Source organism: Medicago truncatula, chromosome 3, assembly GCF_003473485.1.
Source record: "Medicago truncatula cultivar Jemalong A17 chromosome 3, MtrunA17r5.0-ANR, whole genome shotgun sequence".
Taxonomy (NCBI): domain Eukaryota; kingdom Viridiplantae; phylum Streptophyta; class Magnoliopsida; order Fabales; family Fabaceae; genus Medicago; species Medicago truncatula.
Genome location: NC_053044.1, coordinates 33,197,467 through 33,221,812, shown reverse-complemented (window position 1 = coordinate 33,221,812; position 24,346 = coordinate 33,197,467). Strand labels below are relative to the sequence as shown.

Here is a 24,346-nt window from a genome sequence, read left to right as displayed (position 1 = left end):
TCTTTCTATCATCAAAGGTTGATTAGTAAATTAAAATAATAACGGATTCTAATTTGATTAGCAATATTTTTACATTTCATAATAATCATTCTAATTTTAGAAAAGCTTTTTAGAACTCCTTTATGTATAAAATTATTTAATTGTCTAGAAGTCCTAGCTCAACTGGCAAATGCCGAAATTGCAAGGCCGGACGTCATGACCCGGGTTCGAACCCGGGACCTCACAGTTGTGTGTGAGTTTATTTTCAGTGGATTACCACTTCATCTAAGACCTAAAAAAATAAAATTTATTTAATTGTTTTTTGTACAACTCGCGCTTTATACACTATAAAATAATCAAATCATATTCCATTTGTTACATGTAAAGGGAGAAAAATATGACTAAAACTCTCAAATTTATATGTATTATGATTTTATTTCTTTCCCTATTCCTTGTTGCAGAAAGTTTTGCCAGTAAGCAACTTTTATAATCCTTTTAAAATTTCATTCTTTAGTACTGAATTTTGTTTTGTGAAGGATTCTTTAGTATTGTATGTAATTATCTATTCACACTCTTTTATATCGTTTTATTAACATTATTATTTTATTCTATTTTATTCATTACAGCGGGTATGCCATGTAAGACTGATAAAGAATGTCCAAACACTTCGACTCACAAGTATAAATGCATTAACGATGACTGTTTTTGCTTTTATATCTATTGGCCATTGGGAAATTCTTTGGTTTAGTTATACCAGAGTGACACAATAAATTGCATGAATATCATATATTTCGAGAGTATACTCAAGCCATATAGGGATTAATAATGTGTTTTTACACTAAAAAATCTATGCAATGTAACTTTTGCTAGATTATTCTACGGTTTCCATTCATCTACTGTGATCATGGAACCTAATAATTATATCTTTTATTTATTTATTTTGTACTCTATGAACCTTGCAATTAACTATGGCTTATTTTTAGCATTCTCATTTGCTAAGAATCTAGAAGTGGCCTCTTGGAAGATTCAACTTAAGGATCTTCCCTCCTCGATCTGGACAACTTTCATGAAATCAATCCCTGCTCGGAGACCTTTCTTGATTAGATATGTTTTCATTTTTTCTTACACTCCTCGGATTTGAAAAACTTCTTTTTTGAACCTCTCGATGTAGTCTCGAAGAGATTCATTATTTCCTTGTATGAAGGCTTCGAGGGAAAAAAACCATTTTAGGTTGAGTCGTTAAAGCTGTGAAATGCACAGGGAACTCGTGGCGAAGTTTATCCTAGGAGTCGATGGAGTTCCTCTTGAGATTCTTGTACCACATCATTGCTCCTCCGCGGAGTGTGGTCATGAACAACTTGCACTTGACGAACCTTCTCTTATTTCTATAGTTGAGCACCACCTTGATCTGCTCGTCTTGATTGAAGGTTTTGTCGTAGGTCTCCATTCGTTGAAGTTTCTCTAATCTGGTGGGGATTCGAGTTTCCCTTGTCCTTTTGGTGAAGGGCATGTATGCTTCACAATCAACATATAAATAAGATGAGGACCACGAGCGTTTGGACGTACACCTTCTTTCATGTTGTGATCTTCAAGATCTTCTAGCATTTTCTCTATAGGATGTCAAGGAGATATGGATCTGTCTAGAGTTGGACTCATTCTCCTTATGTTACTATGGGGAGTAGGAGATCGAATAGTTGTCATAGAGGTCGGAGACCTTCCACGCATTTCCCTAGATCGAGATTCTTCCATCTCCCTGATGCGCCTGTTTTGATCGTTGATCACTTGTGTTTGTTGACACAGGTTCTTGATAATGTTGTTAAGCAAAACCTTTGTAGAATAGACGTTACTCGTTCCTTCCTTAGGAAGTGGAGGACCGAATAGTGGTGCCTTGCGGATAGGGATTACCATTTGTTGTACATGGTGTTCCGTCTCCTTCCTTGGGATGTCAATCGAAGCTGGAGTTGAGGTTTGTCTGTCACAGTTGACGGAGAGGACCTCAATCATTAGTTGGACGCATCATTATCCATTTTGTAGTATGAATAGTTTTTTTTTTTTTTTTTTAGTTTTCTTATTTTGTAAGGAAAAAGAAGGGGATAACTTAGTTTCCCACACACGACGCCACTAATCTTACTTGGTGAGCAGAATGATGTCTGATTCGGTGAACTAGCTGTTTATACGACCTTGGAATTATGGAGGGTGGGGGTGGGGGGTACATGCATACACTCTGATGGTCAAGTCAGTTTGTGAGCTATAATAGGGGTTAAAGATTGTAAAAAATCATGCATTTGAGGACTTGTGAAGTTCCCTTATATAGAAAAGAGGTGCATAAGTCATTGTTAATGGAAAGAGTCGTTGCTCGGCTTTTATGATTCCATGAATCGTAACCGTCGAGCGTTATAATGTGGCAACCATGGGGGCCGTTATGATTTTGTGTTTGAATCATTGCCCCGTGTTGCTACGAGCATCCTCCTCGCGGAGAGGCAATGTGAAGTAAGTAATTGACCCAATACTAAGTTTTATTGGGCCCAAACTGAAAAATATATGAATTTGTGTTAAATTATTTTCTATATTAATGAAGTCATTGAAAAAGATAAACATGATTGTTTTTTTTTTTTGTGGTGATCGGGATTTGAACCTTAAACTTTGCATATAATATATATTGTCCATATCAACTGAGCTAAGCTCACGAGGACAAATAAACATGATTTATTATAATTTAAAAGTCACAAACATATATACCCTTAATATTGAACAAAATCAAAATGTCATACAAAATAGTATTCATATTTTACATAATTTTGCCCTGTAAAAACGGGGGACATACGAGGAGTGCATGTCTTAACATTATGTTACTTTTTCAACTAACTTAAATCACTTAAGTTGTGTTAATTAATTTCGGGCTAAAATATAGTTTTGATCCCTGCAAATGTGCATCGTTTTGGTTTTAGTCTTTGTAAAAAAAAATGTTGTTTTTGGTCCTTGCAAAAAATTTTCAAAAGTAAATTATTTTGCAGGGACCTTTTTAAAAATCAAAAGATTTTGCAGGGACTATTTTTCTAATAAATAGGTTTAGTCATCATGTGCCACGTGTTCAAATCATCACAAAAGTGGAGCCAGGGACCAAAACCACGCATATTTGCAGGGACCAAAAACAACAAAAAAATATTACAGGGACTAAAACCAAAACAAGACATATTTGCATGGACCAAAACCATATTCTAGCCTTAATTTCAACTATACCAACTAAGTGTTATGTATTTTACTTATGGGTTTTTCTATCATGTGCAAATTTGCACATGATAAGAAGTTTAAAGTAGTAACTTTAACTTAGAACTTGTGTTTTTTATATTACATATATAGCTTTTAATAAATAATTGTTGATATTCAGTGAAAAGTTACTAGACTTAATGATGTGTTTCGTCCTTGCAATTAGGCGTCATTTTAAAATTAGTCATTGTAATCGCTAATCCTGGCAATTTACCCTTGCATTGTTTAATCATTTAAAATTTTGTCCTTTGACCAACTTAATCACTACCAAGTCATAAATTAGCAAAATGGCATGGAAATGGACAAAAATACCCTCGTCTTTATTATGAGAAGAAGATGAAGACAGGGATAAAAATGTCATTTCACGAATGGATGACAAGGGTATTTTTCTCCATTCCCATGCCATTTTGCTAATTTGATGACGTGGCAGTGATTAAGTTGGTCAAAGGACGAAATTTTAAATGATTAAACAATGCAAGGATAAATTGTCAGGATTAGTGACTACATGGACTAATTTTTAAATGACGCCTAATTGCAAGGACGAAACACATCATTAAGACAAGTTACTAATTTCAGTTGTCATAACATGTGCAATATTAGTTCGCTAGTCTATTTAAACTTAGATCGCATTGCTTATTTAAAGATGTTCATATGAAATAGGTCTTTAAACATGCTTGCAGACCGTATCAGACTTTCAAAAGGTCAGACTCAAGCATAAAAAGTAAGTCTATGATAGGCCGTAGGCCAGACTTAGACCTTCAAAAAATTTGGCAGGCCTTGCGAAGCCTAGCTCGGCCTAACCTATTCCTACCCCTTTATGGCACTTGTACAACACATGCCAGGTGGGCAATTCAGACATGTGTCCTAAAAAAATTGTTTTCTTTTTACTTCGACTCTCCTTGGACGGATGCCCGACACTTATATTACATTCATACGAGCATGTGGGACAACTCAGACAAAAGTTTGAATTTTTTGTCTACTACGACACATCGCAAATTCAAGAGTTAAATATATCCAGAGAAATGTTGTTCAAGGAGGGGTTATAGACATTAAAATTGATTCTAACATTTTTAGCTTTTACGATAGCAGATGTATAAATAAAGCTCAAATAATATTGTATCTTGTTCTTTTTCAAAACATTTTCTAGGCGAAAATTTATATAAACCGTCAAAGCATTTTTTTTCTTACCAATTGCAAATTCTTGTTCTTTTTGAAAATCTTAAAACGATAAACCGTCAAATTTATCAAATTTAAGTTCCTTTGTCTTAGGATAGGTGGCCATTGTTTCAAAAATTATAGTTTTAAGCGAGTTGGGGAGAAAGGGATTGACTGTGTCATGCAAATCAAGTGTAATGGTGATGCTAAAAAAACTAAATTGACAAGAAAGAAAGAAAGAAAGAAAAAATAGAAATAATAAAAAATAAAAAGAATAAAAAGAAAAGGAAAGAAAAAATGAATAGGTTTTCAAGTGTAGTCAAAATTATTTGAATCACCAAAGTGACGTCAGTATAGAACGCAACGGAGGTCTTCCAACATCTCTGACCGAAGGAACAACCAGTTTGTTGACATTCACCAACTCTTCAAACTCTCTTTTGATTGTGCCTATCATAGCATTGCTTATTTCTCTCCTGTGATCACATTAGCAGACATGGTTTGTTCCGAAGTGCAGGAGTAAGTAGTTACCTAAATGTTATCTAGAAAATAAGGGAAATCCTCAAAATGGTCAACTTCCATCGCAACTTCAAGGATTTTATTGTGGTTGCCACCCATGGGAGGATCCACATTGAAGCATGGTGTGGCAAGTGCCACACCAAATTATTTCCCATTTTTTTTTTTCATTTAATAAACCTAAACTATTCATTATATATAATATATGTTGCTACTATGGCATGATTGTTCAGATGGCCCAGCGGTTTGAGCTTGCGTAGATGAATGGTTTGTATGCGATTCAACACCCAGTGGGCAACCCGTTTTAATGTTTTTTTTTATTTTAAATATTAACATAAAATAGTTAATCACAAAATGTGAGTTACTGGGAATCAGACCTTTAACCATTCAGATGAAATGAGCATGTTTAAACCAATTTGCTGAAGCGTTTTAGATGTCAAAATTTCATCTTTTTAGTGTGTGTGTGTGTGTGTGTGTGTGTGTGTGTGTGTATATATATATATATATATATTAATATAATTTGCTTCATAGTTTTATTTTTGCCACACTGATATTAAATGTCTAAACCCGTCCCTGTTGCCACCTTTGACGACAGCTTCGTTGGTTTTTCAATCAGGCGACGTGTTATACCCTGATTTTAGACCTAAAAATACTCATTCAAATTTCTTTTTCAACACTGATATTTGTCAATTTACTGTTGTTTTACTCTGAATCTTTACTCTCTTTTCATCTGCATATTTTTACTGTCCCTGTCTCGAAGTATGTTCAATCATGATTTTCTTGCATAAAACTATCCAAAGTGTCTTTCTTGCATTACAAGTCATTTGAAAACTCTCTGAATCATTGCATTACTTTTCTTGCATTTTATTTCAAAACATTTGCAAAAAAATCATACAAAAGGGTATTTTGGTCATTTCCTGCATTGGAGCCCATTTTAGTCCTTGTGTCTGTCTTTGAGTCTTTTTAACTTGTCTGTACAAATCACTGTTGAATATCTGTTTAAAACCATTTCAAAAATTGCATCTGAGTCAGTTTAGTCCCTAGGGGCATTTTGGTCTTTTCCTGTCAAAATTTCGGCAGAGAGGTATTTTAAAATACCTCATTTTTGTAATTGGTTCATTTTAGTCCTTTTTGTTGATTTTATTTGTGGTTTCACTTTACGTTTTGTTCAATTTACCAATTTTAGTCCAATTTTATTTTTTATTGCATTTTAGTCCCTGAAACAGTTTCTAAAATTGCATTTTAGTCCAATACTTTTTAAAATTGCATTTTTCGGTCCTTTTTCTTAATTGCAGTCCAGTCCTTCAATTTTCTTATTTTGCAGAAAGGTCCCTAAGTTCCAAAACAGGTGTCATCATCTCATTGATCCAGAATCACACATGGCAGCCTATAAAAGGTGCACAGTGCCACACAGATCCACACATCACACGCCACCTCAACAAACAGAATCACCATTCTCTCTCTCCACTCAGTTAGATCAAAAACTCAGAAAATCACCAAGAACGTGAAGAACAAAACTCAAACCCTAAATTTCCAGAACCACAATTCAATACCAAATTCAGTGAATCTTTCGCAATTCTCAGAGATTCATCACTGAATCTTCATCATCGAATCGGTTTCCTTTGCAATTCAAGGTGCGAATTCGTCATTGGCAAACTCAAGCACCGATCACGAAGGTATCAGTGAGAAGAAGAAGAGAAAGAAGACGAAGAAGATTGAACCAGCGAAGAAGAAGAAGAACCGATTTATTTTCGGATTCAAATCCAAAAATCAACAAACAGAATCAAGTTCAAGTGTTTCCGAAGATCTTCGCTCAAAATCTCCAATTGAAACCACAGGTAAACACGCAAACTTCCTCTTTCTCGCTTAAGAACCATAACAAGAACGAATCAATGTAGATCTTTAAAGTTTCAAAGAGTTTCATTCGAAAAATTGAAAACCTAAAAAATACTTTCAAAACCGTAAAGGAGTTTTTTAGATCTACGTTGATTCAAGCCTTGCATGCAAAAAATAAGTTCAGATTCGTGTTTAAAACAAAAAAGGATATCCAAATATGTAAAAAAAATTGAAATCGGAGAAACTTGCTCAACTCCGGCGGCGGCGCCGCCACCCTTGGGCGGCTGGCCACCACGCCGGAGAAGCAAGGTTCACCGGAGAAGATGAAGTTCATCTTCTATTTTCCAGAAACCGGCGAGGGAGGAGAAGAGAGAGAAAGAACATAGAAGAATGAAATAAAACCGGCGCGCCTCCTTTTATAGGCCAGTGAACCGGACCGGTCCAGGACCGGTCCAATTCCCTTCATTCCTGGCCGTTGGATCTAGGGTTTGATCTCCTGGATCAATCCTGTGGTTCCTGTGCATCCGGATCTTTTAGGTTTTGGGCTTGGGCCTCCTTCTGCGCAGATCCTTTGTTTCTTGTCAATTTCTTGCTATTTGCACCTTACTGTCTTGCTATCTGAACCTCCTGCTTGTCCAATTTTCTTGCAAAAAATTCCTAAAAATTCCTATATGTTTCTTGATTTATTTTTAATACTTTTGTGATGTTTTTACATGTCAAAAATTGATAGAAATATATGTGTATTTTTTTATAGTTTTTTTCCTTTTTAGTGGAATTTTGTGCTATTTTTACCACATTTTTGTTCATAATATTTTGATATATGACATGGACGATTGATATGCAATTTTGTGTTGAATATGCTACTGTTTATGTAATTACTTTACTGTTTTTGATGTGATTTGTTAGTTTCTTGTGTCGCAAGTATTGTATTTCTTTTCATGTTTTGGTTATTGTTGTCATTTTTACCGTTTCGCCTTGTAATTCTTTGTTTACTTTTTCTTACCATTTTATGCCTTATATTACTAACCATTTCATTTCATGTTTCATCCATCTCATGAGCATCTTCCCTTTTTCATCTCAATTTCTCATAGTTTAGGCATTTTTACCTTTTAATTTCTATGTTAAAATGGCATGTAATATTTTAGGTAGTTTCAATTTCTCTTTTTAATTTCTTGCAAGACCATAGAATGTAAACTAGGACCAATGTAACGGACAATGGACTCAAATGATGTACATCGACACAAGCACCGACACGCACACACGTTGTATGTTGATTTACCGCTTTAGATGTATGCTTAGGAAACGCGATACTTAGAAAAATATCAATTTTCTAAAAATAGGTAAATTCCATCACTTGAATTTTTTTTTTCTTCCAAATAAACCTTGGAGTCAAAACTCCATTGAATTTTCCCTTTATTTTCTTAATCAAACTCAAATGAACTCTAATTCCAACTTAGACCTTTTTTAATAATAATTGAACCAACTATTCACCATTTTTTCTCTCATGCCTTTACGGCCTCTTTCTCTTCTTCAAAACCATTTTCCAAAAAAACTAAAATCAATCAAACACACAAAAACATTTTTGAAAGAGAACTACATGGAATTTTGATCCCTTAAAAGGGTATGTAGGCAAGAGGTCAAAACCTCTCCAAGTCCAATAAAATAAAATCCAAACACTCCTCCCCCCATTCTTAACATAAACAACTTCCTTTTTTAATAAATAGCATTAAAAATAAAGCGTGACATAAAATTAGGAAAACGGTTCCTATAGAGTACTATAGTCGTTGCGGGTGCGTAACACCTTCCCGTAACGAAAACGACCCCCGAACTTAGAATTTTTAAGGGTTTTCTCAATTTTGCCCTTCCCAAGAAAAAATAGAGAATATCAAAGATTGAAAGGTTCAAGCCTAATTAATGACTTGATACCCCGAAATCGTGATAACACGACGCATTCTTGGTGAATTGTCCTTGAGATGGATACAATCATCGGTTGTGTGATCGTGGCACTTGTGATCGATTTTGGCCGCAAAATCTCAATCCAACATATCTGACGGTCCATAAGTGCTAACCTATCTCCTATGGTTTTCATTCGGAATGGATGGATTTAGACGGGTGAAAGAAAAGAAAGAAGAAGAGAGATCCTGGAGGGCCGGCCCTAGGCAAAGGTCGGGGGTGCGACGGCCTAGGGCCCATGCCGGTGGGGGGCACAAAAGAATTTTAGGTTGGAAGGTGTATATAGAAATTGTTGGTTTATATGGGATATATATATATATATATATATATATGGGGCAAAATTCACTAAAAGGCCCAAAACACTAAAAGGCCTAAAATATTGACATGATAAACGGTTGAGTTGAAGCTTGTTAATGCTTCAGTGCTTCCAAATCAGAAGATCAAATTAAAGGTTGGAGTGCCAGTGATGCTTTTGAGGAATATTGATAGAAAAAAATTAGGATTATATCTCTTTCACCGTCTGACGTTAAAATTCCTTTCAAGTTTCAACGAAGACAATTTCCTTTGGTTGTCTCATTTGCAATGACTGTTAATAAGAGCCAAGGACAATCACTTAAAAATGTTGGATTTTTTTTTGCCAAGTCCTGTATTTTTGCATGTTTAGCTCTACGTTGCAATTTCAAAAGTCACTTCAAAAGACAGGTTAAAGATACTAATGTCTGATGATTAAAGTTAAACTCAATCAATAATGAGACTACTTCATCATTAATATGTGATCATTGCTGTATAATATCCATGTTTAAATTTTATCATACAACTTCTATTGGATACTATATATATTAATTATGTTGCAACTTATTCCTTTTCAATATAATTTTTTTTTTCGTTTTTTTCTTTAACTTGTGCCTTTAAGAACATAAATCAGTATGACAATTATTTCTGTAAGTTACTTGAGAAGTTTGGTGGAAATCATGATTTTGTGTGTTGAAGTCATTGGGCTACATGATTTTGGTTGCTATTGTTGAATTCATGACTCTGTATCCTTTTATTCACATAAGCATTTTATTCCTAATCTCATAATTTAATAGAGATATCAAAACCAGAATAACAAAATATAGTGTTTATAGTTTACACATGTTAGAGCAATAATGAAGTGGACAAAGCAATATAAAAATGGACATCCTGTTGCACTCTAGTATGAACAAAGGTCATTTACAGTTGAGTTTAATAATTTCATTGGTTTGGTCTGATAATTCGGTAGTCAACATAAACATACGTCAAATTATTTAATTAAAATGTTCATATGCAATGTCTTTAAGTAGATAACTCGATTAGTAAACTAAGGGACATTGAAAGAGTTTTACGGAGAATGTCCTAGGTTCAATCTCTAAATAATTACTATGGGTCAGACTTGGGTCTTATTCCATCCGTCTCAAATTAGGTGTATTTTGAGTTTTACGCAGTTATTAAGGAAAGAGTTAAGTATGTTTTTTGTCCTTATAAAATTTTCAAGTTTTTAGTCTCGATAAAAAATTTCATCAATCTTTGATCCCTCAAAAATTTTCAAACGTCAGTTATAATCCATGTTTTTAAATTAAATCATGTGTATATTTCACATTTTTAAATAAATTTTTATATAGTTTACACAAAGCAATAATGAAGTGGATAAAGAAATATAAAAACGGACATCCCGTGCTTGTATGCACTCTAGTTTGAACAAAAGGTCATTACATGCCTTTAAGTAGGTAGCTGGATTAGTAAACTAATTAGGGAAATTGAAAGAGTTTTAAGGAGGACGTCCTAGGTTTGATCTCTGAACAATTATTATGCGTCAAGCTTAGGTTTTACTTCATTTGTCTTAAGTTATCGTTGATTTTAACAGTAAAATATGTTTTATTTACCAAAACATTTATTAATCATAGTTAGTAAAATAGTTAGATTACTAAAATAAAATAAGTAAATGTATATTGATGAAAATAAATAAATGTTGTATTAGTATAATGCAAAAAATATATATTATAATTTGAGACAGAAAAAATACTAATAAATATGTTACATAATTTGAGAGAGTACATCATACACTTGTATATTTTTTTTTGGTAGAAGGAGAGTACATACCAAAAGCCAACGGTGGACGGCTTCTCGTAAAAACAAAAGTTACTTCATGTGTGGAAGCACATTTGTCTCTCTTTAACATAAAAAATATAACTATAACGAATGCTTACATACATTATATATTTTCTCTTCATTGAAGCCAAAAGTTACCATGCTTTTTCAAAACTCGGTTATTTTTAACCCTTCGGTATTCAAGGGAACGTGGCTGTAGTAAGTTAGAATTCGATCAGAAGGTAGAAAGAAGGTAAGTAAAGTTTAATACTCCATCCGTTTGTTTTAAAATAAGTGCCGCTTTAGTAAAAAAAAATTGTTTTTACTTATAATCAAAATACAAAATTAATTTGCAAAATCAGAAGTTTCATAAGACTTTAAACCATCCGAAAAACCAAATTTCAAAAGTTAATAAACCTATCCAAAAAATAAACAAGTTAATTTTTTCAAAAGTTCAATCCTTCTAAAGTTCCACAATATCATTATCATCGGTGTTTTCTTCTCCAGGTGATAAATGGTTTTCAATATTAAAACCAAATACATGGCTTGAACTCAATTCAAAATTAATTTAAGTACCTTGACCTTGAAAAAAGAATTGGGTTTTGAAAGAAAATTGACCCAAAAAAATGGCCCAAAAAAATTGTTTTTTTAAACGTAAACTCGGTCAATTTATTCAAGTTTACACGAGTTTACCAAGTTTAACACGTGTTAACTCGGTCAAACTCGTCATACATTCTGATTTCACAAAAACCAAATTTATCTCCGAATTAATACATTTTTGACACCTAAAAACGTAAATACAAACGAATTTACGAGTTAACACTCGATTTATGGAACACTATTTTCAACCCGTGTGATGCATGAGTCATATTTACTATATTATGTTTACCAATGCCTTACTAAAGAAACTTTCATAAATATAATGAAAAATAATTTATAAAAACACATGATAAAACACAAAACATAGTTATCCGTTACAATAGAAACAACCATATATAATATAAAGTTATAAATATAATGAAAACATCATATATTTCGGAAAACTTTATGATAAACAATGTTCAAAGTGATAGTGGTATCTTCGCCATCTTTATCAATCAACAAAATGTTTAGTCCATGTCTCAAAATAACTCCTGAAATTGTAACATCTAATTGACCATGGGAGAACACTAATGTAGAAAGATATATTACAACATGTTCAAGTGATTATCCTTAACTTTTATTAATACGCATTGCGAATGAAACAACTAACGGGAATTGTCTCCGCTGAAAATTGAAAGGAAGCCTTTTATAGGAAGAAGTTACTCTAGGTATAGAAATCTTATCGCCTACTCCCTACGTCCATTTTTATAAGACTACTTTACAAAAAAAATTATTGTTAAATATAAGACCATCTACCAATTTCTAGATGCATTTGTTACTCTTTTTTCAAATACATCCCTCATTAATGTTATCAATATAGCGAAGGATTTGTCCGGAACTTATAAAAAATGAGGTGTATTAACTAATTGGCCATTATGTTTATTTCCATCTCACCCATGTTTTCCGATAACCCATGAGATCCAATGGTACCAAATGATTTGGTACCTTCGTGATAATTGATAATATCTCTCGCTTAAAATAGCAATGCTGATAAAAAATACTATATAATACAGTAAAAAAGAAATTTCCCATATGCCCTCTTTCTATCATCAAAGGTTGATTAGTAAATTAAAATAATAACGGATTCTAATTTGATTAGCAATATTTTTACATTTCATAATAATCATTCTAATTTTAGAAAAGCTTTTTAGAACTCCTTTATGTATAAAATTATTTAATTGTCTAGAAGTCCTAGCTCAACTGGCAAATGCCGAAATTGCAAGGCCGGACGTCATGACCCGGGTTCGAACCCGGGACCTCACAGTTGTGTGTGAGTTTATTTTCAGTGGATTACCACTTCATCTAAGACCTAAAAAAATAAAATTTATTTAATTGTTTTTTGTACAACTCGCGCTTTATACACTATAAAATAATCAAATCATATTCCATTTGTTACATGTAAAGGGAGAAAAATATGACTAAAACTCTCAAATTTATATGTATTATGATTTTATTTCTTTCCCTATTCCTTGTTGCAGAAAGTTTTGCCAGTAAGCAACTTTTATAATCCTTTTAAAATTTCATTCTTTAGTACTGAATTTTGTTTTGTGAAGGATTCTTTAGTATTGTATGTAATTATCTATTCACACTCTTTTATATCGTTTTATTAACATTATTATTTTATTCTATTTTATTCATTACAGCGGGTATGCCATGTAAGACTGATAAAGAATGTCCAAACACTTCGACTCACAAGTATAAATGCATTAACGATGACTGTTTTTGCTTTTATATCTATTGGCCATTGGGAAATTCTTTGGTTTAGTTATACCAGAGTGACACAATAAATTGCATGAATATCATATATTTCGAGAGTATACTCAAGCCATATAGGGATTAATAATGTGTTTTTACACTAAAAAATCTATGCAATGTAACTTTTGCTAGATTATTCTACGGTTTCCATTCATCTACTGTGATCATGGAACCTAATAATTATATCTTTTATTTATTTATTTTGTACTCTATGAACCTTGCAATTAACTATGGCTTATTTTTAGCATTCTCATTTGCTAAGAATCTAGAAGTGGCCTCTTGGAAGATTCAACTTAAGGATCTTCCCTCCTCGATCTGGACAACTTTCATGAAATCAATCCCTGCTCGGAGACCTTTCTTGATTAGATATGTTTTCATTTTTTCTTACACTCCTCGGATTTGAAAAACTTCTTTTTTGAACCTCTCGATGTAGTCTCGAAGAGATTCATTATTTCCTTGTATGAAGGCTTCGAGGGAAAAAAACCATTTTAGGTTGAGTCGTTAAAGCTGTGAAATGCACAGGGAACTCGTGGCGAAGTTTATCCTAGGAGTCGATGGAGTTCCTCTTGAGATTCTTGTACCACATCATTGCTCCTCCGCGGAGTGTGGTCATGAACAACTTGCACTTGACGAACCTTCTCTTATTTCTATAGTTGAGCACCACCTTGATCTGCTCGTCTTGATTGAAGGTTTTGTCGTAGGTCTCCATTCGTTGAAGTTTCTCTAATCTGGTGGGGATTCGAGTTTCCCTTGTCCTTTTGGTGAAGGGCATGTATGCTTCACAATCAACATATAAATAAGATGAGGACCACGAGCGTTTGGACGTACACCTTCTTTCATGTTGTGATCTTCAAGATCTTCTAGCATTTTCTCTATAGGATGTCAAGGAGATATGGATCTGTCTAGAGTTGGACTCATTCTCCTTATGTTACTATGGGGAGTAGGAGATCGAATAGTTGTCATAGAGGTCGGAGACCTTCCACGCATTTCCCTAGATCGAGATTCTTCCATCTCCCTGATGCGCCTGTTTTGATCGTTGATCACTTGTGTTTGTTGACACAGGTTCTTGATAATGTTGTTAAGCAAAACCTTTGTAGAATAGACGTTACTCGTTCCTTCCTTAGGAAGTGGAGGACCGAATAGTGGTGCCTTGCGGATAGGGATTACCATTTGTTGTACATGGTGTTCCGTCTCCTTCCTTGGGATGTCAATCGAAGCTGGAGTTGAGGTTTGTCTGTCACAGTTGACGGAGAGGACCTCAATCATTAGTTGGACGCATCATTATCCATTTTGTAGTATGAATAGTTTTTTTTTTTTTTTTTTAGTTTTCTTATTTTGTAAGGAAAAAGAAGGGGATAACTTAGTTTCCCACACACGACGCCACTAATCTTACTTGGTGAGCAGAATGATGTCTGATTCGGTGAACTAGCTGTTTATACGACCTTGGAATTATGGAGGGTGGGGGTGGGGGGTACATGCATACACTCTGATGGTCAAGTCAGTTTGTGAGCTATAATAGGGGTTAAAGATTGTAAAAAATCATGCATTTGAGGACTTGTGAAGTTCCCTTATATAGAAAAGAGGTGCATAAGTCATTGTTAATGGAAAGAGTCGTTGCTCGGCTTTTATGATTCCATGAATCGTAACCGTCGAGCGTTATAATGTGGCAACCATGGGGGCCGTTATGATTTTGTGTTTGAATCATTGCCCCGTGTTGCTACGAGCATCCTCCTCGCGGAGAGGCAATGTGAAGTAAGTAATTGACCCAATACTAAGTTTTATTGGGCCCAAACTGAAAAATATATGAATTTGTGTTAAATTATTTTCTATATTAATGAAGTCATTGAAAAAGATAAACATGATTGTTTTTTTTTTTTTTTGTGGTGATCGGGATTTGAACCTTAAACTTTGCATATAATATATATTGTCCATATCAACTGAGCTAAGCTCACGAGGACAAATAAACATGATTTATTATAATTTAAAAGTCACAAACATATATACCCTTAATATTGAACAAAATCAAAATGTCATACAAAATAGTATTCATATTTTACATAATTTTGCCCTGTAAAAACGGGGGACATACGAGGAGTGCATGTCTTAACATTATGTTACTTTTTCAACTAACTTAAATCACTTAAGTTGTGTTAATTAATTTCGGGCTAAAATATAGTTTTGATCCCTGCAAATGTGCATCGTTTTGGTTTTAGTCTTTGTAAAAAAAAAATGTTGTTTTTGGTCCTTGCAAAAAATTTTCAAAAGTAAATTATTTTGCAGGGACCTTTTTAAAAATCAAAAGATTTTGCAGGGACTATTTTTCTAATAAATAGGTTTAGTCATCATGTGCCACGTGTTCAAATCATCACAAAAGTGGAGCCAGGGACCAAAACCACGCATATTTGCAGGGACCAAAAACAACAAAAAAATATTACAGGGACTAAAACCAAAACAAGACATATTTGCATGGACCAAAACCATATTCTAGCCTTAATTTCAACTATACCAACTAAGTGTTATGTATTTTACTTATGGGTTTTTCTATCATGTGCAAATTTGCACATGATAAGAAGTTTAAAGTAGTAACTTTAACTTAGAACTTGTGTTTTTTATATTACATATATAGCTTTTAATAAATAATTGTTGATATTCAGTGAAAAGTTACTAGACTTAATGATGTGTTTCGTCCTTGCAATTAGGCGTCATTTTAAAATTAGTCATTGTAATCGCTAATCCTGGCAATTTACCCTTGCATTGTTTAATCATTTAAAATTTTGTCCTTTGACCAACTTAATCACTACCAAGTCATAAATTAGCAAAATGGCATGGAAATGGACAAAAATACCCTCGTCTTTATTATGAGAAGAAGATGAAGACAGGGATAAAAATGTCATTTCACGAATGGATGACGAGGGTATTTTTCTCCATTCCCATGCCATTTTGCTAATTTGATGACGTGGCAGTGATTAAGTTGGTCAAAGGACGAAATTTTAAATGATTAAACAATGCAAAGATAAATTGTCAGGATTAGTGACTACATGGACTAATTTTTAAATGACGCCTAATTGCAAGGACGAAACACATCATTAAGACAAGTTACTAATTTCAGTTGTCATAACATGTGCAATATTAGTTCGCTAGTCTATTTAAACTTAGATCGCATTGCTTATTTAAAGATGTTCATATGAAATAGGTCTTTAAACATGCTTGCAGACCGTATCAGACTTTCAAAAGGTCAGACTCAAGCATAAAAAGTAAGTCTATGATAGGCCGTAGGCCAGACTTAGACCTTCAAAAAATTTGGCAGGCCTTGCGAAGCCTAGCTCGGCCTAACCTATTCCTACCCCTTTATGGCACTTGTACAACACATGCCAGGTGGGCAATTCAGACATGTGTCCTAAAAAAATTGTTTTCTTTTTACTTCGACTCTCCTTGGACGGATGCCCGACACTTATATTACATTCATACGAGCATGTGGGACAACTCAGACAAAAGTTTGAATTTTTTGTCTACTACGACACATCGCAAATTCAAGAGTTAAATATATCCAGAGAAATGTTGTTCAAGGAGGGGTTATAGACATTAAAATTGATTCTAACATTTTTAGCTTTTACGATAGCAGATGTATAAATAAAGCTCAAATAATATTGTATCTTGTTCTTTTTCAAAACATTTTCTAGGCGAAAATTTATATAAACCGTCAAAGCATTTTTTTTCTTACCAATTGCAAATTCTTGTTCTTTTTGAAAATCTTAAAACGATAAACCGTCAAATTTATCAAATTTAAGTTCCTTTGTCTTAGGATAGGTGGCCATTGTTTCAAAAATTATAGTTTTAAGCGAGTTGGGGAGAAAGGGATTGACTGTGTCATGCAAATCAAGTGTAATGGTGATGCTAAAAAAACTAAATTGACAAGAAAGAAAGAAAGAAAGAAAAAATAGAAATAATAAAAAATAAAAAGAATAAAAAGAAAAGGAAAGAAAAAATGAATAGGTTTTCAAGTGTAGTCAAAATTATTTGAATCACCAAAGTGACGTCAGTATAGAACGCAACGGAGGTCTTCCAACATCTCTGACCGAAGCAACAACCAGTTTGTTGACATTCACCAACTCTTCAAACTCTCTTTTGATTGTGCCTATCATAGCATTGCTTATTTCTCTCCTGTGATCACATTAGCAGACATGGTTTGTTCCGAAGTGCAGGAGTAAGCAGTTACCTAAATGTTATCTAGAAAATAAGGGAAATCCTCAAAATGGTCAACTTCCATCGCAACTTCAAGGATTTTATTGTGGTTGCCACCCATGGGAGGATCCACATTGAAGCATGGTGTGGCAAGTGCCACACCAAATTATTTCCCATTTTTTTTTTCATTTAATAAACCTAAACTATTCATTATATATAATATATGTTGCTACTATGGCATGATTGTTCAGATGGCCCAGCGGTTTGAGCTTGCGTAGATGAATGGTTTGTATGCGATTCAACACCCAGTGGGCAACCCGTTTTAATGTTTTTTTTTATTTTAAATATTAACATAAAATAGTTAATCACAAAATGTGAGTTACTGGGAATCAGACCTTTAACCATTCAGATGAAATGAGCATGTTTAAACCAATTTGCTGAAGCGTTTTAGATGTCAAAATTTCATCTTTTTAGTGTGTGTGTGTGTGTGTGTGTGTGTGTGTGTGTGTATATATATATATATATATATATATATATATATATATATTAATATAATTTGCTTCATAGTTTTATTTTTGCCACACTGATATTAAATGTCTAAACCCGTCCCTGTTGCCACCTTTGACGACAGCTTCGTTGGTTTTTCAATCAGGCGACGTGTTATACCCTGATTTTAGACCTAAAAATACTCATTCAAATTTCTTTTTCAACACTGATATTTGTCAATTTACTGTTGTTTTACTCTGAATCTTTACTCTCTTTTCATCTGCATATTTTTACTGTCCCTGTCTCGAAGTATGTTCAATCATGATTTTCTTGCATAAAACTATCCAAAGTGTCTTTCTTGCATTACAAGTCATTTGAAAACTCTCTGAATCATTGCATTACTTTTCTTGCATTTTATTTCAAAACATTTGCAAAAAAATCATACAAAAGGGTATTTTGGTCATTTCCTGCATTGGAGCCCATTTTAGTCCTTGTGTCTGTCTTTGAGTCTTTTTAACTTGTCTGTACAAATCACTGTTGAATATCTGTTTAAAACCATTTCAAAAATTGCATCTGAGTCAGTTTAGTCCCTAGGGGCATTTTGGTCTTTTCCTGTCAAAATTTCGGCAGAGAGGTATTTTAAAATACCTCATTTTTGTAATTGGTTCATTTTAGTCCTTTTTGTTGATTTTATTTGTGGTTTCACTTTACGTTTTGTTCAATTTACCAATTTTAGTCCAATTTTATTTTTTATTGCATTTTAGTCCCTGAAACAGTTTCTAAAATTGCATTTTAGTCCAATACTTTTTAAAATTGCATTTTTCGGTCCTTTTTCTTAATTGCAGTCCAGTCCTTCAATTTTCTTATTTTGCAGAAAGGTCCCTAAGTTCCAAAACAGGTGTCATCATCTCATTGATCCAGAATCACACATGGCAGCCTATAAAAGGTGCACAGTGCCACACAGATCCACACATCACACGCCACCTCAACAAACAAAATCACCATTCTCTCTCTCCACTCAGTTAGATCAAAAACTCAGAAAATCACCAAGAACGTGAAGAACAAAACTCAAACCCTAAATTTCCAGAACCACAATTCAATACCAAATTCAGTGAATCTTTCGCAATTCTCAGAGATTCATCACTGAATCTTCATCATCAAATCGGTTTCCTTTGCAATTCAAGGTGCGAATTCGTCATTGGCAAACTCAAGCACCGATCACGAAGGTATCAGTGAGAAGAAGAAGAGAAAGAAGACGAAGAAGATTGAACCAGCGAAGAAGAAGAAGAACCGATTTATTTTCGGATTCAAATCCAAAAATCAACAAACAGAATCAAGTTCAAGTGTTTCCGAAGATCTTCGCTCAAAATCTCCAATTGAAACCACAGGTAAACACGCAAACTTCCTCTTTCTCGCTTAAGAACCATAACAAGAACGAATCAATGTAGATCTTTAAAGTTTCAAAGAGTTTCATTCGAAAAATTGAAAACCTAAAAAATACTTTCAAAACCATAAAGGAGTTTTTTAGATCTACGTTGATTCAAGCCTTGCATGCAAAAAATAAGTTCAGATTCGTGTTTAAAACAAAAAAGGATATCCAAATATGTAAAAAAAATTGAAATCGGAGAAACTTGCTCAACTCCGGCGGCGGCGCCGCCACCCTTGGGCGGCTGGCCACCACGCCGGAGAAGCAAGGTTCACCGGAGAAGATGAAGTTCATCTTCTATTTTCCAGAAACCGGCGAGGGAGGAGAAGAGAGAGAAAGAACATAGAAGAATGAAATAAAACCGGCGCGCCTCCTTTTATAGGCCAGTGAACCGGACCGGTCCAATTCCCTTCATTCCTGGCCGTTGGATCTAGGGTTTGATCTCCTGGATCAATCCTGTGGTTCCTGTGCATCCGGATCTTTTAGGTTTTGGGCTTGGGCCTCCTTCTGCGCAGATCCTTTGTTTCTTGTCAATTTCTTGCTATTTGCACCTTACTGTCTTGCTATCTGAACCTCCTGCTTGTCCAATTTTCTTGCAAAAAATTCCTAAAAATTCCTATATGTTTCTTGATTTATTTTTAATACTTTTGTGATGTTTTTACATGTCAAAAATTGATAGAAATATATGTGTATTTTTTTTATAGTTTTTTTCCTTTTTAGTGGAATTTTGTGCTATTTTTACCACATTTTTGTTCATAATATTTTGATTTATGACATGGACGATTGATATGCAATTTTGTGTTGAATATGCTACTGTTTATGTAATTACTTTACTGTTTTTGATGTGATTTGTTAGTTTCTTGTGTCGCAAGTATTGTATTTCTTTTCATGTTTTGGTTATTGTTGTCATTTTTACCGTTTCGCCTTGTAATTCTTTGTTTACTTTTTCTTACCATTTTATGCCTTATATTACTAACCATTTCATTTCATGTTTCATCCATCTCATGAGCATCTTCCCTTTTTCATCTCAATTTCTCATAGTTTAGGCATTTTTACCTTTTAATTTCTATGTTAAAATGGCATGTAATATTTTAGGTAGTTTCAATTTCTCTTTTTAATTTCTTGCAAGACCATAGAATGTAAACTAGGACCAATGTAACGGACAATGGACTCAAATGATGTACATCGACACAAGCACCGACACGCACACACGTTGTATGTTGATTTACCGCTTTAGATGTATGCTTAGGAAACGCGATACTTAGAAAAATATCAATTTTCTAAAAATAGGTAAATTCCATCACTTGAATTTTTTTTTTCTTCCAAATAAACCTTGGAGTCAAAACTCCATTGAATTTTCCCTTTATTTTCTTAATCAAACTCAAATGAACTCTAATTCCAACTTAGACCTTTTTTAATAATAATTGAACCAACTATTCACCATTTTTTCTCTCATGCCTTTACGGCCTCTTTCTCTTCTTCAAAACCATTTTCCAAAAAAACTAAAATCAATCAAACACACAAAAACATTTTTGAAAGAGAACTACATGGAATTTTGATCCCTTAAAAGGGTATGTAGGCAAGAGGTCAAAACCTCTCCAAGTCCAATAAAATAAAATCCAAACACTCCTCCCCCCATTCTTAACATAAACAACTTCCTTTTTTAATAAATAGCATTAAAAATAAAGCGTGACATAAAATTAGGAAAACGGTTCCTATAGAGTACTATAGTCGTTGCGGGTGCCTAACACCTTCCCGTAACGAAAACGACCCCCGAACTTAGAATTTTTAAGGGTTTTCTCAATTTTGCCCTTCCCAAGAAAAAATAGAGAATATCAAAGATTGAAAGGTTCAAGCCTAATTAATGACTTGATACCCCGAAATCGTGATAACACGACGCATTCTTGGTGAATTGTCCTTGAGATGGATACAATCATCGGTTGTGTGATCGTGGCACTTGTGATCGATTTTGGCCGCAAAATCTCAATCCAACATATCTGACGGTCCATAAGTGCTAACCTATCTCCTATGGTTTTCATTCGGAATGGATGGATTTAGACGGGTGAAAGAAAAGAAAGAAGAAGAGAGATCCTGGAGGGCCGGCCCTAGGCAAAGGTCGGGGGTGCGACGGCCTAGGGCCCATGCCGGTGGGGGGCACAAAAGAATTTTAGGTTGGAAGGTGTATATAGAAATTGTTGGTTTATATGGGATATATATATATATATATATATATATATGGGGCAAAATTCACTAAAAGGCCCAAAACACTAAAAGGCCTAAAATATTGACATGATAAACGGTTGAGTTGAAGCTTGTTAATGCTTCAGTGCTTCCAAATCAGAAGATCAAATTAAAGGTTGGAGTGCCAGTGATGCTTTTGAGGAATATTGATAGAAAAAAATTAGGATTATATCTCTTTCACCGTCTGACGTTAAAATTCCTTTCAAGTTTCAACGAAGACAATTTCCTTTGGTTGTCTCATTTGCAATGACTGTTAATAAGAGCCAAGGACAATCACTTAAAAATGTTGGATTTTTTTTTGCCAAGTCCTGTATTTTTGCATGTTGAGCTCTACGTTGCAATTTCAAAAGTCACTTCAAAAGACAGGTTAAAGATACTAATGTCTGATGATTAAAGTTAAACTCAATCAATAATGAGACTACTTCATCATTAATATGTGATCATTGCTGTATAATATCCATGTTTAAATTTTATCATACAACTTCTATTGGATACTATATATATTAATTATGTTGCAACTTATTCCTTTTCAATATAATTTTTTTTTTCGTTTTTTTCTTTAACTTGTGCCTTTAAGAACATAAATCAGTATGACAATTATTTCTGTAAGTTACTTGAGAAGTTTGGTGGAAATCATGATTTTGTGTGTTGAAGTCATTGGGCTACATGATTTTGGTTGCTATTGTTGAATTCATGACTCTGTATCCTTTTATTCACATAAGCATTTTATTCCTAATCTCATAATTTAATAGAGATATCAAAACCAGAATAACAAAATATAGTGTTTATAGTTTACACATGTTAGAGCAATAATGAAGTGGACAAAGCAATATAAAAATGGACATCCTGTTGCACTCTAGTATGAACAAAGGTCATTTACAGTTGAGTTTAATAATTTCATTGGTTTGGTCTGATAATTCGGTAGTCAACATAAACATACGTCAAATTATTTAATTAAAATGTTCATATGCAATGTCTTTAAGTAGATAACTCGATTAGTAAACTAAGGGACATTGAAAGAGTTTTACGGAGAATGTCCTAGGTTCAATCTCTAAATAATTACTATGGGTCAGACTTGGGTCTTATTCCATCCGTCTCAAATTAGGTGTATTTTGAGTTTTACGCAGTTATTAAGGAAAGAGTTAAGTATGTTTTTTGTCCTTATAAAATTTTCAAGTTTTTAGTCTCGATAAAAAATTTCATCAATCTTTGATCCCTCAAAAATTTTCAAACGTCAGTTATAATCCATGTTTTTAAATTAAATCATGTGTATATTTCACATTTTTAAATAAATTTTTATATAGTTTACACAAAGCAATAATGAAGTGGATAAAGAAATATAAAAACGGACATCCCGTGCTTGTATGCACTCTAGTTTGAACAAAAGGTCATTACATGCCTTTAAGTAGGTAGCTGGATTAGTAAACTAATTAGGGAAATTGAAAGAGTTTTAAGGAGGACGTCCTAGGTTTGATCTCTGAACAATTATTATGCGTCAAGCTTAGGTTTTACTTCATTTGTCTTAAGTTATCGTTGATTTTAACAGTAAAATATGTTTTATTTACCAAAACATTTATTAATCATAGTTAGTAAAATAGTTAGATTACTAAAATAAAATAAGTAAATGTATATTGATGAAAATAAATAAATGTTGTATTAGTATAATGCAAAAAATATATATTATAATTTGAGACAGAAAAAATACTAATAAATATGTTACATAATTTGAGAGAGTACATCATACACTTGTATATTTTTTTTTGGTAGAAGGAGAGTACATACCAAAAGCCAACGGTGGACGGCTTCTCGTAAAAACAAAAGTTACTTCATGTGTGGAAGCACATTTGTCTCTCTTTAACATAAAAAATATAACTATAACGAATGCTTACATACATTATATATTTTCTCTTCATTGAAGCCAAAAGTTACCATGCTTTTTCAAAACTCGGTTATTTTTAACCCTTCGGTATTCAAGGGAACGTGGCTGTAGTAAGTTAGAATTCGATCAGAAGGTAGAAAGAAGGTAAGTAAAGTTTAATACTCCATCCGTTTGTTTTAAAATAAGTGCCGCTTTAGTAAAAAAAAATTGTTTTTACTTATAATCAAAATACAAAATTAATTTGCAAAATCAGAAGTTTCATAAGACTTTAAACCATCCGAAAAACCAAATTTCAAAAGTTAATAAACCTATCCAAAAAATAAACAAGTTAATTTTTTCAAAAGTTCAATCCTTCTAAAGTTCCACAATATCATTATCATCGGTGTTTTCTTCTCCAGGTGATAAATGGTTTTCAATATTAAAACCAAATACATGGCTTGAACTCAATTCAAAATTAATTTAAGTACCTTGACCTTGAAAAAAGAATTGGGTTTTGAAAGAAAATTGACCCAAAAAAATGGCCCAAAAAAATTGTTTTTTTAAACGTAAACTCGGTCAATTTATTCAAGTTTACACGAGTTTACCAAGTTTAACACGTGTTAACTCGGTCAAACTCGTCATACATTCTGATTTCACAAAAACCAAATTTATCTCCGAATTAATACATTTTTGACACCTAAAAACGTAAATACAAACGAATTTACGAGTTAACACTCGATTTATGGAACACTATTTTCAACCCGTGTGATGCATGAGTCATATTTACTATATTATGTTTACCAATGCCTTACTAAAGAAACTTTCATAAATATAATGAAAAATAATTTATAAAAACACATGATAAAACACAAAACATAGTTATCCGTTACAATAGAAACAACCATATATAATATAAAGTTATAAATATAATGAAAACATCATATATT

The 24,346-nt window shown here is 33.4% G+C and overlaps 2 long non-coding RNA genes across 2 annotated transcripts; both read left to right on the top strand.

Annotated features, from left to right (window-relative positions):
- Window positions 1-303: 303 nt before the first annotated feature.
- Window positions 304-1,104, top strand: LOC120579389 (uncharacterized). The gene is made up of 2 exons (XR_005645185.1): window positions 304-452; window positions 606-1,104. It is a non-coding gene; the product is annotated as an uncharacterized lncRNA (long non-coding RNA).
- An 11,688-nt stretch (window positions 1,105-12,792) lies between these two features.
- Window positions 12,793-13,593, top strand: LOC120579394 (uncharacterized). Its single transcript, XR_005645188.1, has 2 exons — window positions 12,793-12,941; window positions 13,095-13,593. It is a non-coding gene; the product is annotated as an uncharacterized lncRNA (long non-coding RNA).
- The last annotated feature ends 10,753 nt before the right edge of the window (window positions 13,594-24,346 follow it).